This window comes from Globicephala melas, chromosome 2 (assembly GCF_963455315.2).
Source record: "Globicephala melas chromosome 2, mGloMel1.2, whole genome shotgun sequence".
Taxonomy (NCBI): Eukaryota; Metazoa; Chordata; class Mammalia; order Artiodactyla; family Delphinidae; genus Globicephala; species Globicephala melas.
This window is the reverse complement of record NC_083315.2, coordinates 24,113,912-24,124,675: the sequence shown is the minus strand read 5'-3', so window position 1 is coordinate 24,124,675 and position 10,764 is coordinate 24,113,912. Positions and strand designations below refer to the sequence as shown.

General features: G+C 41.7%; 1 pseudogene; it reads left to right on the top strand.

The window, feature by feature from the left end:
- The first annotated feature begins 9,504 nt into the window (after positions 1-9,504).
- Positions 9,505-10,540, top strand: LOC115842340 (solute carrier family 25 member 36-like; annotated as a pseudogene).
- Positions 10,541-10,764: the final 224 nt, after the last annotated feature.

Sequence of the window (10,764 nt, the reverse complement as noted above, 5' to 3'; positions counted from 1 at the left end):
CAGTAAGCCCACAACATTCTTTTTTTTTTTTTTTTTTTTTTTGCGGTACGCGGGCCTCTCACTGCTGTGGCCCCTCCCGTCGCGGAGCACAGGCTCCGGATGCGCAGGCTCAGCAGCCATGGCTCACAGGCCCAGCCGCTCCGCGGCATGTGGGATCTTCCCGGACCGGGGCACGAACCCGTGTCCCCTGCATCGGCAGGCGGACTCTCAACCACTGTGCCACCAGGGAAGCCCACCCACAACATTCTTGAGGGTTGATATGCTAGTCCTCATCTTACAAATGTGGAAGCTGAGAGTCACAATTTTCTTTCCTACGGAAGTGATGGATGCCAACAAGATTTGAATGCAGGTCTGTCTGATTTTAAAGCCCCTGTTCTTTCTGTCCTGCCACATTGGTGGGAGCGTTCGTCAGTAGTCTGATGTTAAGTCACGCTGCAGTAACAACCAGCCCCCACCTCTCCGTGGACTGTCATCACAAGGGTTTATTTCTCACTCAGGTGACATGTCAGGTGTGGGTTGGCTTTGACTCACTCTTCTGTACGTCTTCTTGACTCCAGGACTCGGTTGGAAGAGTAGCTACTGTCTGAAACATGCTGCTCTCATGGCAAAGAGCAAACACCATCAGGGGAACCCTGTGATGGCTCTGAGAGCCTCTGCTCTATCAACCTCACGGTTCAATAGCCAGAACAAGTCACGTGGCCGACACTGATGTCAGTGGATGAGAGAAATGTCAGGAAGGCCATTAGGGATGGGCCTGGTGGAGAGGGATGGTAAGCATTTCAGACAAATAGGACAGGGTACCACAGAGGGTCTTCTGGGAAGAAAGATCTGTGTACACGACTCCAGGGTGACACAGAGTTTTCAGGAACATTGAGTAGTCCAGTCTGTCAGGCTTAACGTGTACATATTGGAGTGAGATAAGGTTTGAAACTTTAGGTTGACTTTATGTTGTGAAGAGTTGTGAATGCTTGGCCAAGGAAGAGGTGCTCGATTCAATGGGCCATGAAGAACAGTCAAGTAGGGGTTCAAGACCAAACGTGAGGTCAAGTACCAACAGCACAGCCGGGGCACCCACTTTGACATACTTCAAGGAACAACGTTTCATTAGAGGAAAGACAAATGTAGTTATTTTTCACAATAGCAATAAAAACAGATGTTTTAACCCATTCAAAGGATCCCTATTTGACCCTCCCACATAGGTGTAGATTGCCGTGGTAGGTTACATTGTTTTCAATTCTTCACTTCCTCCCTATTATAAAATTATATTTTCCATGTGACTCTGCAGCAGCTCCCATGGTGGAAGGTGTGAACTGCTCTCCTGTTTGATATTGGCCTTGGCTCTGAGACTTGCTTTGACTGATGGAATGTGGGCTTAAGTAACTGTGCCATTTCCAAGTAGAGGCCATCGGGAGCCGTGGGTATCCCTACCACTTTCTTACAGTCCTGTTGTCCATCCAGAGGAAGGCATGGCCTGAATACCTCCTATCCCCCCATCTATGGCCCCAGTGAGACACGTGGAAAAGATATGAACTCAACATTCAGCCCAGAGCCAAGCCCAGCTGAGATTCACCAAACCATAGCCAATCCACAGACCCTTGAGAAAGAACAATATTTGTTTGGGGTTGTATGTTACGTAGCATTATTGCACCAATAGCTATCTAATAAAGGTCCATCTTACAGATGGAGAAAAGCAAATAGAGAACTATGTGCCCAAGTAATAGAGCCCAACATCCAAACCCAGGTCTTCTTTCCTCAAGGCTATGCTCTCCTACAGACCATCATATTCTCCATTAGGTGGATGGGAAGAGATTGAAGATGCAAGGTACTTTATTCATAGAGAATGAGGGGCCCAAAGACACAAGGGAAGAACAAATGAAGCAGGCCTGGGGAAGAAGGGGGGCCAATCTGGATCTTGATCAACAAAAGCCACAAACATAGCTGTGGAAGCCATAATGATTAATAATGGATATGCAGGAGGGAAGCTGTTTCCAATATCTTGGCGCCCTTGATTATCTGTTCACTGAATCATCTAAGTCGTGTCTTCTCTTTAATCTCTGTTGTTTCACTTCCTTAGGAAAACTTGTGCTTGGTCAAGTCACATGTATTCTTTCTTCATTCATTCATTCCTTTAACAAACATTTATTAAGTAACTGTATGTACTAGTCACAACTGTCCTCTTATACAACTTACAGCCTAAGGCAAATAATCAAACTGTTAAATCAACCAAGATATAACTACTAATTAAGCATTTTAAAAGAAAATAACAATGAACAAAGAGAACTTATCACAGAGGAATCTGATCTCGTCTCAGTGGGCTGGAACGTGGCCTTTGAGCTAAGATTGGAAGGCTGCATCAGGACTAACCATGGAAAGAAAGCCGAGGGTAGATGTTCCAGAAAGAGAAACTAGCATGTGCAAAGACCCTGTGGCAGGGGGTTCTATCATTGTCTTTATATACGGCTACCATGGGTTTGTAATACACTAGTGCTATCCAAAAATTCTCTTTAAGAGCATATGTGTCATCATTGTCAACACCATCTCTATCGACGCGTTATACTCATCATATAGAGACTTGAGAATTTTCATTAACTTATAGTCTCTACTTCCAAAGTTCATAAGCAGAGAAACAAATGCATATAAACACACATAATCGTTCTTTAACTAACAATGAAATGACTAAAACTTGCCAGCATAAGTTTGAAGTTACGACATGTTTACTGTTTTCCCTCAGCTTTGTTGGCCGACGACAGAGCAACTTTAAGGGTTTTGTGCTGTTAGCTGACCATACTCCAGACAGACCACACAGCCCTCTGAAGTTTCCAAATAAACTGGCAGACCCTTCTCTAAATGGGTTTTTCACGTTGACTTCCTTCTTCGGATTTGGGGCAGGAATGGCTTTTCCATGACTTTGGGAGCTGGTTCCAATTAGACTTCCTCAGGGCTACAAATGCTCCCTTCTGTGAAGGGCATCACGCCTAAAACTTCAGTTGGAGGCTGAGGGACTGGAGAAAAATTTTGCTGACTAATAAGTAAAACTCAGATCTGTGTCAGAATAACAGATGGTATTGCCAAAGTCAAAACCTCCTCTCTTTAATCACTCATCTGTGTAAATATACAAAGTCAGTGGCAGAGAGAGAAAATTTACAGATGCAGAAACGCAAAGAGAAGGTTCAGTGATGGGTTTGAAGTCCCATCAGAATTACACGGAGAGGGGTAATTCTAGAATTGTAATCTAGGAGTCTGAGCATCTAATTTGCTCCTTAATTACTCAAATTCTCTTTAATTTCTGCATCTCTAATATAAAAGCAGTAACAACAAACCTAATAGTCACATTACAAGAAATAATGATGAGATTCAACAGACACCCCTAGCACAGGGTCTGGTACAGGGTAAGCAGTGCATAAATGTTAAATCTCTTCCATTAGTTATAAAAAAATTTCGACACCAGTGGACATCTTTCTGAACAGGTGTACTCTGAAGTGATGTTGCCTGCCTCAATGACACCAAATTTGACAAAGAAGTCACGTTGCCAGATTTCAAGAAGGAAACATTTTGGAAGAGTCATGATGAAGATTGCAGAAAGGAAACACAGCATTGTAAATCAACTACACTTCAATAAAAAACATTTTTAAAAAAGATTGCATAAAGGAGAAATAAAGTAGAAATGCTGATGTGAGGGCCATATGCTTTCAGAAACCCTTGCCCAGGTGTTGGTGGGATGAATTGATCCAGGTGGAAATTAAGAACACCTTTGAAACGCATTTGATTTTATCACCAAGGCCACCAAACCTAATTAAAGGGGGAACATGTACAAATGGGTGATGTTGGGATGAGGGTGTGAACAGTCAAACCTTAGGAAAGGAATTTCCTCTTCTCAATATTTATAAATGGACAGAGTTTCGGAGCTGGAACTTACAGAAAGTGAGGTCAATGGGTAGACTCCAGAAGTTGCGTGATTTCCTGGAGTCTCATGTAAAATATCATATGAACGTTCATATGTGTGTTTTCTAGGGACATGACCCATATATTTCATCAGATTCTCAGAGGAACATAAGACACCCCAAAAGTTCAGAGTCACTGATTCAGACTAGTCTTATCTTTAGCCCTGGCCCTTTCTAATCAATAAGCACATGCCTCACTGTCTTCCTTGTTTCTGATACTGTCTGGAGCCTGCCAGAACTTTTGGGGTCCCACCGTTTGTTCTTCTGGTCTCCCCAGAATGCTTCCATCCTGGGGAATTAAAGATAGTGGGAAGAAGAAATTAAAATCAAGAAATGTCATCCTGGTGGTCTTTTAATATGAAAAGCTAACCCGTATATATGGTAAGTTTACATATAGATTTCATAGCCCTCCTCTGTGATACCATAAAAGCCGACCCTTGGAGGAAATGTTGTTATAAGAAACTCACCATCAGACGTTGTCACCAGGACTAACATGAAATCTCAGAAGAGCTCACAGGTGGAGTTCAGTGGTGGCCCTGCCAGCACTTGCCCTAAGAGATGGAGCAAATCCAACCTTCCCTCTTCCTGCCATGTCCTCACCTGGATAATTAAGTGATGGGCCAAGTGGTCTCAGTGTCCCCTCCATTGGCCCCCAAGAGTTACAGAGGCTCTAGTCTGCTCTATGCCAGGCAATGAATACACATAATCGTATTTCCCCCAATCCTCTCAAAATCTGCAGGACAGCTCTGCTCTTCACCCATCAGCTCTGACTTGTATGAGGTACCACATCTTAATGGCAGAACTTGGACTAGGACTTGGGTCTTCTGAATCCGCCATAAATTTTCTTTCCTCTATATCCATGGTCTCTAAACTTTGAACAAAAAAATGGTTTTGAGCACATACTCTCAACATATGTATATATTTTCCTTGTAAATTATAAAGATATGCACATATACAAGTTACTTATAAAATATATGTGTATACATGTAGTACTATCCTCATATATATCATACACATATTACATGTATATTGTCCCATGTAAATACATGTATTGACATGTAAATATCCCATGTATATTACAAAATAGATACAGATACAAATTTGAAAAGGATGAACTAAAATTTAATAATGGATTATTTGTTGAAGGTACAAAAGTGTGTTCTTTATAAGCAATTATTATTAGTATTCTAGGGACCATAATGTAATTGAACGTCATTATTTTTGAAAATTTTGATTTAACATTTGTGATTGAACAACCTACAGTTTATTGTAATTCAATTTACAAAATTTACAATTTACTAAATTTAGCCTGTTCCCCAATGCAGTCTTAATGGCTGTTGTAACCCAGGTGGAGGAAGTCATTTCCTGTGCCCCGAATCTTCTGTTTTCAGTCCCTTCCTTCAAGCACACAAAAATTTGTTGAAATTCAGCTAATACATTTCTCTCTTTGAAAATGTTTTCATTTACTAGCCGGAAGGTGCTACATTTTTTTATTTTCAACAAATCGGTTCAAAATGCTCTGAAACTCTTCTGTTTAAACATTGTTTCCAAGTTTTTTAAGTATAAAAATGTGAACGTCTCTGTAAGTGATTCATGTAAACCATTTTCCTCAGAAAAGTCACAATAATGATAGTAACATTTCCCAAGACCCATTTTCAAAATGCTTTCTCCATAGCACTAGCTTCTTTCCAAAAGCTCTTTTTTTTAAAACATCTTTATTGGAGTATAATTGCTTTACAATGTTGTGTTAGTTTCTGCCGTATAACAAAGTGAATCAGCTATACATATATCCCCATATCCCCTCCCTCTTGTGTCTCCCTCCCAACCCCCTATCCCACCCCTCTAGTTGGTCACAAAGCACCGAGCTGATCTCCCTGTGCAATGCAGCTGCTTCCCACTAGCTATCTATTTTACATTTGGTAGTGTATATACGTCAATGTTACTCTCTCGCTTCATCCCAGCTTACTCTTCCCCCTCCCCGTGTCCTCAAGTCCATTCTCTACGTCTGCATCTTTATTCGTGTCCTGCCTCTAGGTTCATCAGAACCATTTTTTTTGTTTGTTTTTTTAGATTCCATATATATGTGTTAGCATACGGTATTTATCTTTCTCTTTCTGACTTACTTCACTCTGTAGGACAGACTCTAGGTCCATCCATCTCACTGCAAATAACTCAATTTAATTTCTTCTTATGGCTGAGTAATATTCCATTGTATATATGTGCCACATCTTCTTTGTCCATTCATCTGTCGATGGACACTTAGGTTGCTTCCATGTCCTGGCTATTGTAAATAGCGCTGCAGTGAACATTGTGGTACATGACTCTTTGTGAATTATGGTTTTCTCAGGGTATATGCCCAGTAGTGGGATTGCTGGGTCGTATGGTAGTTCTATTTTTAGTTTTTTAAGGAACCTCCATACTGTTCTCCATAGTGGTTGTACCAATTTACGTTCCCACCAACGAAAAGACAACCCTCAGAATGGGAGAAAATATTTGCAAATGAAGCAACTGACAAAGGATAATCTACAAAATATACAAGCAGCTCATGCGGCTCAATATCAAAAAAACAAACAACCCAATCCAAAAATGGGCGGAAGACCTAAATAGACATTTCTCCAAAGAAAACATACAGATGGGCAACAAACACATGAAAGGATGCTCAACGTCACTAATCATTAGACAAAAGTCCTTATTTTTTTTCCAATGTTAAGTTGCATTGGCCACAGAAGGATGGATTAAGTGCATCTATTATTGCTAGGTAGCACACTCTGACAGCCACTTTTTATCACAGGAAATGCTCACAGCTCGAAGCTCTTGTCTTTTTGCAAAAGAAAAAAAATGTGCAATTCATCTTTCCGTTCCCAACTGTTTTAACTTTGCCACAAAATAAGCAGCAAACCTCTGGGTGGTAGAAAAGATATTTACAGTCACTCCTTATCTTTACAAAGTATGTTAAATATTCTACTACTTTTTAAAAACTTTTTATTTTATACTGGGGTATAGCCGATTAACAATGTTGTGATAGTTTCAGGTGCACAGCAAAGCGACTTAGCCATACATAAACATGTATCCATTTTGTCCCAAACTCCCCTCCCATCCAGGCTGCCACATAACATTGAGCAAAGTTCCCTGTGCTATACAGTAGGTTCTTGTTGGTTATCCATTTAAAAACAGCAGTGTGTACATATTTAAAATGTGTAAATGCATAAAACCACTTTCCCAGGCATGAATCAGCTGATGACTCCTCAACATGCAGATAGGAAGCAAAAGGAAGAATAAGACCCAGCAGAATGCCTGGTCTTAACTCAGAAACCATCAAGCCACATGACCACCTGACCTGCAGATCAAATGTAAATGTGTCCATTAAACATTCTCCAAAGATTAATTTCTTTCATATCTTTTTGGTATAAATAGCATTAAAACATTTCTTCCCATATGTTAATGACTTGCTTATGCCCTCCCTCTGTATTTGCCTACTGCCCATTGAAAGGCTCCCCCCGCTGCCCCCCCAGAACTCCAGTCAACACTGATCTCACCTTTTCTCTGGGCATCATATCTGTACTCTAGACATTGTCGTTTGATGATAATATTCTTTTCGTTACACCCCAAGACCTCTCTAGAATCCAAGGATCATTACTCCTCTGTTTAAAATGATAGCCAAGAACAGTCTGTGTAGAAAGGGTCTCACTCTGACTTGCTGCCCCTCTTCTACCTCCTATGGAATAAACCCTCCACCCCAGGTCCCTTCTGTCGGCTTTCCTTGCCCACACGAAGCCATCACAGATGGTTTTACCGCCCTTTCCCTTGAAGGTATTGTGTGTGTGGTGTTTATTTACAGCTAATCTCCTTTTAAAGTGTGAGTATCTACATTTAAAGTGTGAGTTTCTGCATTTTAGAATAAGAACACCTTATAAATCAAGAAGCAAAACAGGGTAACGGCTTTTCAGAGAATATCCAATAAACTTTTGAAATCTCTGTCCCATTTTCAAAAGGTCAGAGTGTAATTTAAATGAAGCATGGAAGGGTTGCAATAAAGTAGCAGCTGTGTAGAATGAATAACTTTCTCGGTAACCACCAAAAAGTGATTCATGTAACAGCAAAGGTCTCTTGAACTAATGAATAGCTGTTAAAGATCTGTGCAGAGAATAATATGTAGGTGCAGGGCAGAGACTTCTGGAGTTATAGCTACACTATAATTGAGTTCCCGGCTGGCAAAAAGACCTTTGAAGACCGATTATCTCTGTTTACCCACAGAACAATAAAAGTTTGTAGAAGCCTATTTCCAATCATTCACTTTTTCCACGAAACTAAAATTCCTCCAGTGCAGCCCAGGATGTGGGGCAGAGAGCTTTTCATTTCTGCACATGGACTCAGAGACACCAGCTCAGGTCTAACCGGGGGTTTATGTTTTAGGGCTGAAGATCTGATTAGATGGTCAGAAATTCTAACCCTCCCCCCACCCCATCCATTCCTTTTATAATAAAATAGAAGCCTTTTTTTTTAAATCCATTTGCTCACCTACAAAAAGCCCCTGCTCCTCATTGCTCCTTCGTTTTGATATTGACAAGTAATCTATGCTTTTTTACCCACTCATTCAATGATTTCCAATCATTGGTCACATATATGTTCAAATGCATAAACGATGGAGCAAAAACGCAGTGTACTTTATGTCGTTCACTTTTTAACTGATTGTCATGAACACAAAGCCCCAGGAAATGGGAATCATTTCCAAATCAAGAGTATTTTGTTTACAGTTGTTTTGAAAATAATTAGAGGGAGTGGTTCCAGTGCCCTAGAGTCTGCACTTCCTGAAAATTCCCTACTAGAGATTTTTCTCGGGGTAAAGATTTATTCGGTGAGCTGAACTATTCATGTCTTTATTTTTTTTCATTTTTATTGGAGTATAGTTGCTTTACAATGTTGTGTTAGTTTCTACTGTACAGCAAAGTGAAATCAGCTATACGTATATCCCCTCTTTTTTGGATTTCCTTCCCATTTAGGTCACCACAGAACACTGAGTAGAGTTCTCTGTGCTATACGTAGTTATCTAGTTTATACATAGTATCAGTAGTGTATATATGTCAATCCCAATCTCCCAATTCTTCTTAAAGTAACAAAGAATGAACATGTGATATACTTCATTCAATGCCCACCTCCTTCCTTTATTTCATTAGCAAACAGATTACATGCAAGTGTATCTAGGGTAGAAACCTCACTTCCTAAAACTTAGAGTAAAAAGTCGGTAACTTAACTATTTATTAACCACCTACACGTTTGCAATATATAATAGATGATTCTTAGAGGGTAAAACACAAATACTCTATAAAAGTGCTGAAAACACTGTTAAGAAGAGACTTTGGCGTTGCCCTCCCTGATGAAAACCGAGCCAGAGTGGGAGGCGGCGTGGCTGCAGCGCCGCGGGGAGGGCGGCTCAGGTCGCCTTCTGCAGCCGCGTCTCCGTCAGTTCCCGTCGCCGTCACAGGGGCGCCGAGCGGCTCCAGTCCTGGGCCGGGGCGGAAGCTGCGGTCCCGCCTCAGCGCCCGGAGGACACGCGGGAGGGAGAATGAGCCAGAGGGCCAGGCGGGTGCGTCTGTTTGCCGCCGGAGGATGAGGTGGCCCAGTGGGAGCTATTCTGACATGTCCACTGGAAGTTGTAAAAACACGGCTGCAGTCATCTTCTGTGACACTTTACATCTCTGAAGTTCAGCTGAACACCATGGCTGGAGCCAGTGTCAATCGAGCGGTGTCTCCCGGACCTCTCCATTGTCTAAAGGTGATCTCGGAAAAAGAAGGGCCTCGTTCTCTGTTTACAGGATTCGGCCGCAATTTACTGGGGGTGGCCCCTTCCAGAGCAATATACTTTGCTGCTTATTCAAACTGCACGGAAAAGTTGAATGGTTTATTCGATCCTGATTCTACCCAGGTACACGATTTCAGCTGCACTGGCAGGCATTTACTGTACATTTCTCCCGAGAAAAGAGTGACATTGTGTCATCTCATGCTTTCCATCCGCAGGTCACTTCCTGTAGAGATATGGACTAACTTAAACCTCGTTTTACCGCAATCACAGCGACCAACCCCATTTGGCTGGTAGAGACTCGGTGACAGCTGGACGCAAGGAGCCGTGGGGAAAAGCAAATGGGCGCTTTTGAGTGTGTCCGTAAAGTGTATCAGACAGATGGACTTAGAGGATTTTATGGGGGCATGTCGGCTTCATACGCTGGCATATCAGAGACTGTTATCCATTTTGTTATTTATGAAAGTATTAAGTAAAAACTACTGGAATATAAGATTTCTTCTATGATGGAGAATGAAGAGTCTGTAAAAGAAGCATCCGATTTTGTGGGAATGATGCTAGCTGCTGCCACCTCAACAATGTGTGCCACAGCTATAGCATATCCACATGAAGCTGTAAGAACAAGACTGCGTGAAGAGGGAACAAAATTAGATCCTTTCTTCAGACGCTGTCTTTGCTTGTTCAAGAAGAAGGCTATGGGTCTCTTTACTGTGGTCTGACAGCTCATCTGGTGAGATAGTTTCCAAACACGGCCATTATGATGGCCACCTATGAATTAGTGGTCTCCCTGCTCAACGGATAGCACCACCAGGCTGCTGCTATAAAGGGGGAAGACCAAAAGATACAGTGGACCATGGAGTACCGAAGCCAGCTTGGTGGACAGAAGGAAAGTAGTGTGGGAACACGGAACTATACCTAAGTGGAAGTTTGGTTGTAGGAATTAAAGTAATCATAACCACATTACTTAGTCTTTTAGTAATGTGAAAAAAACCCTTGGCTGCCTCCAAGAGAAAGCCTTTAGAAGCG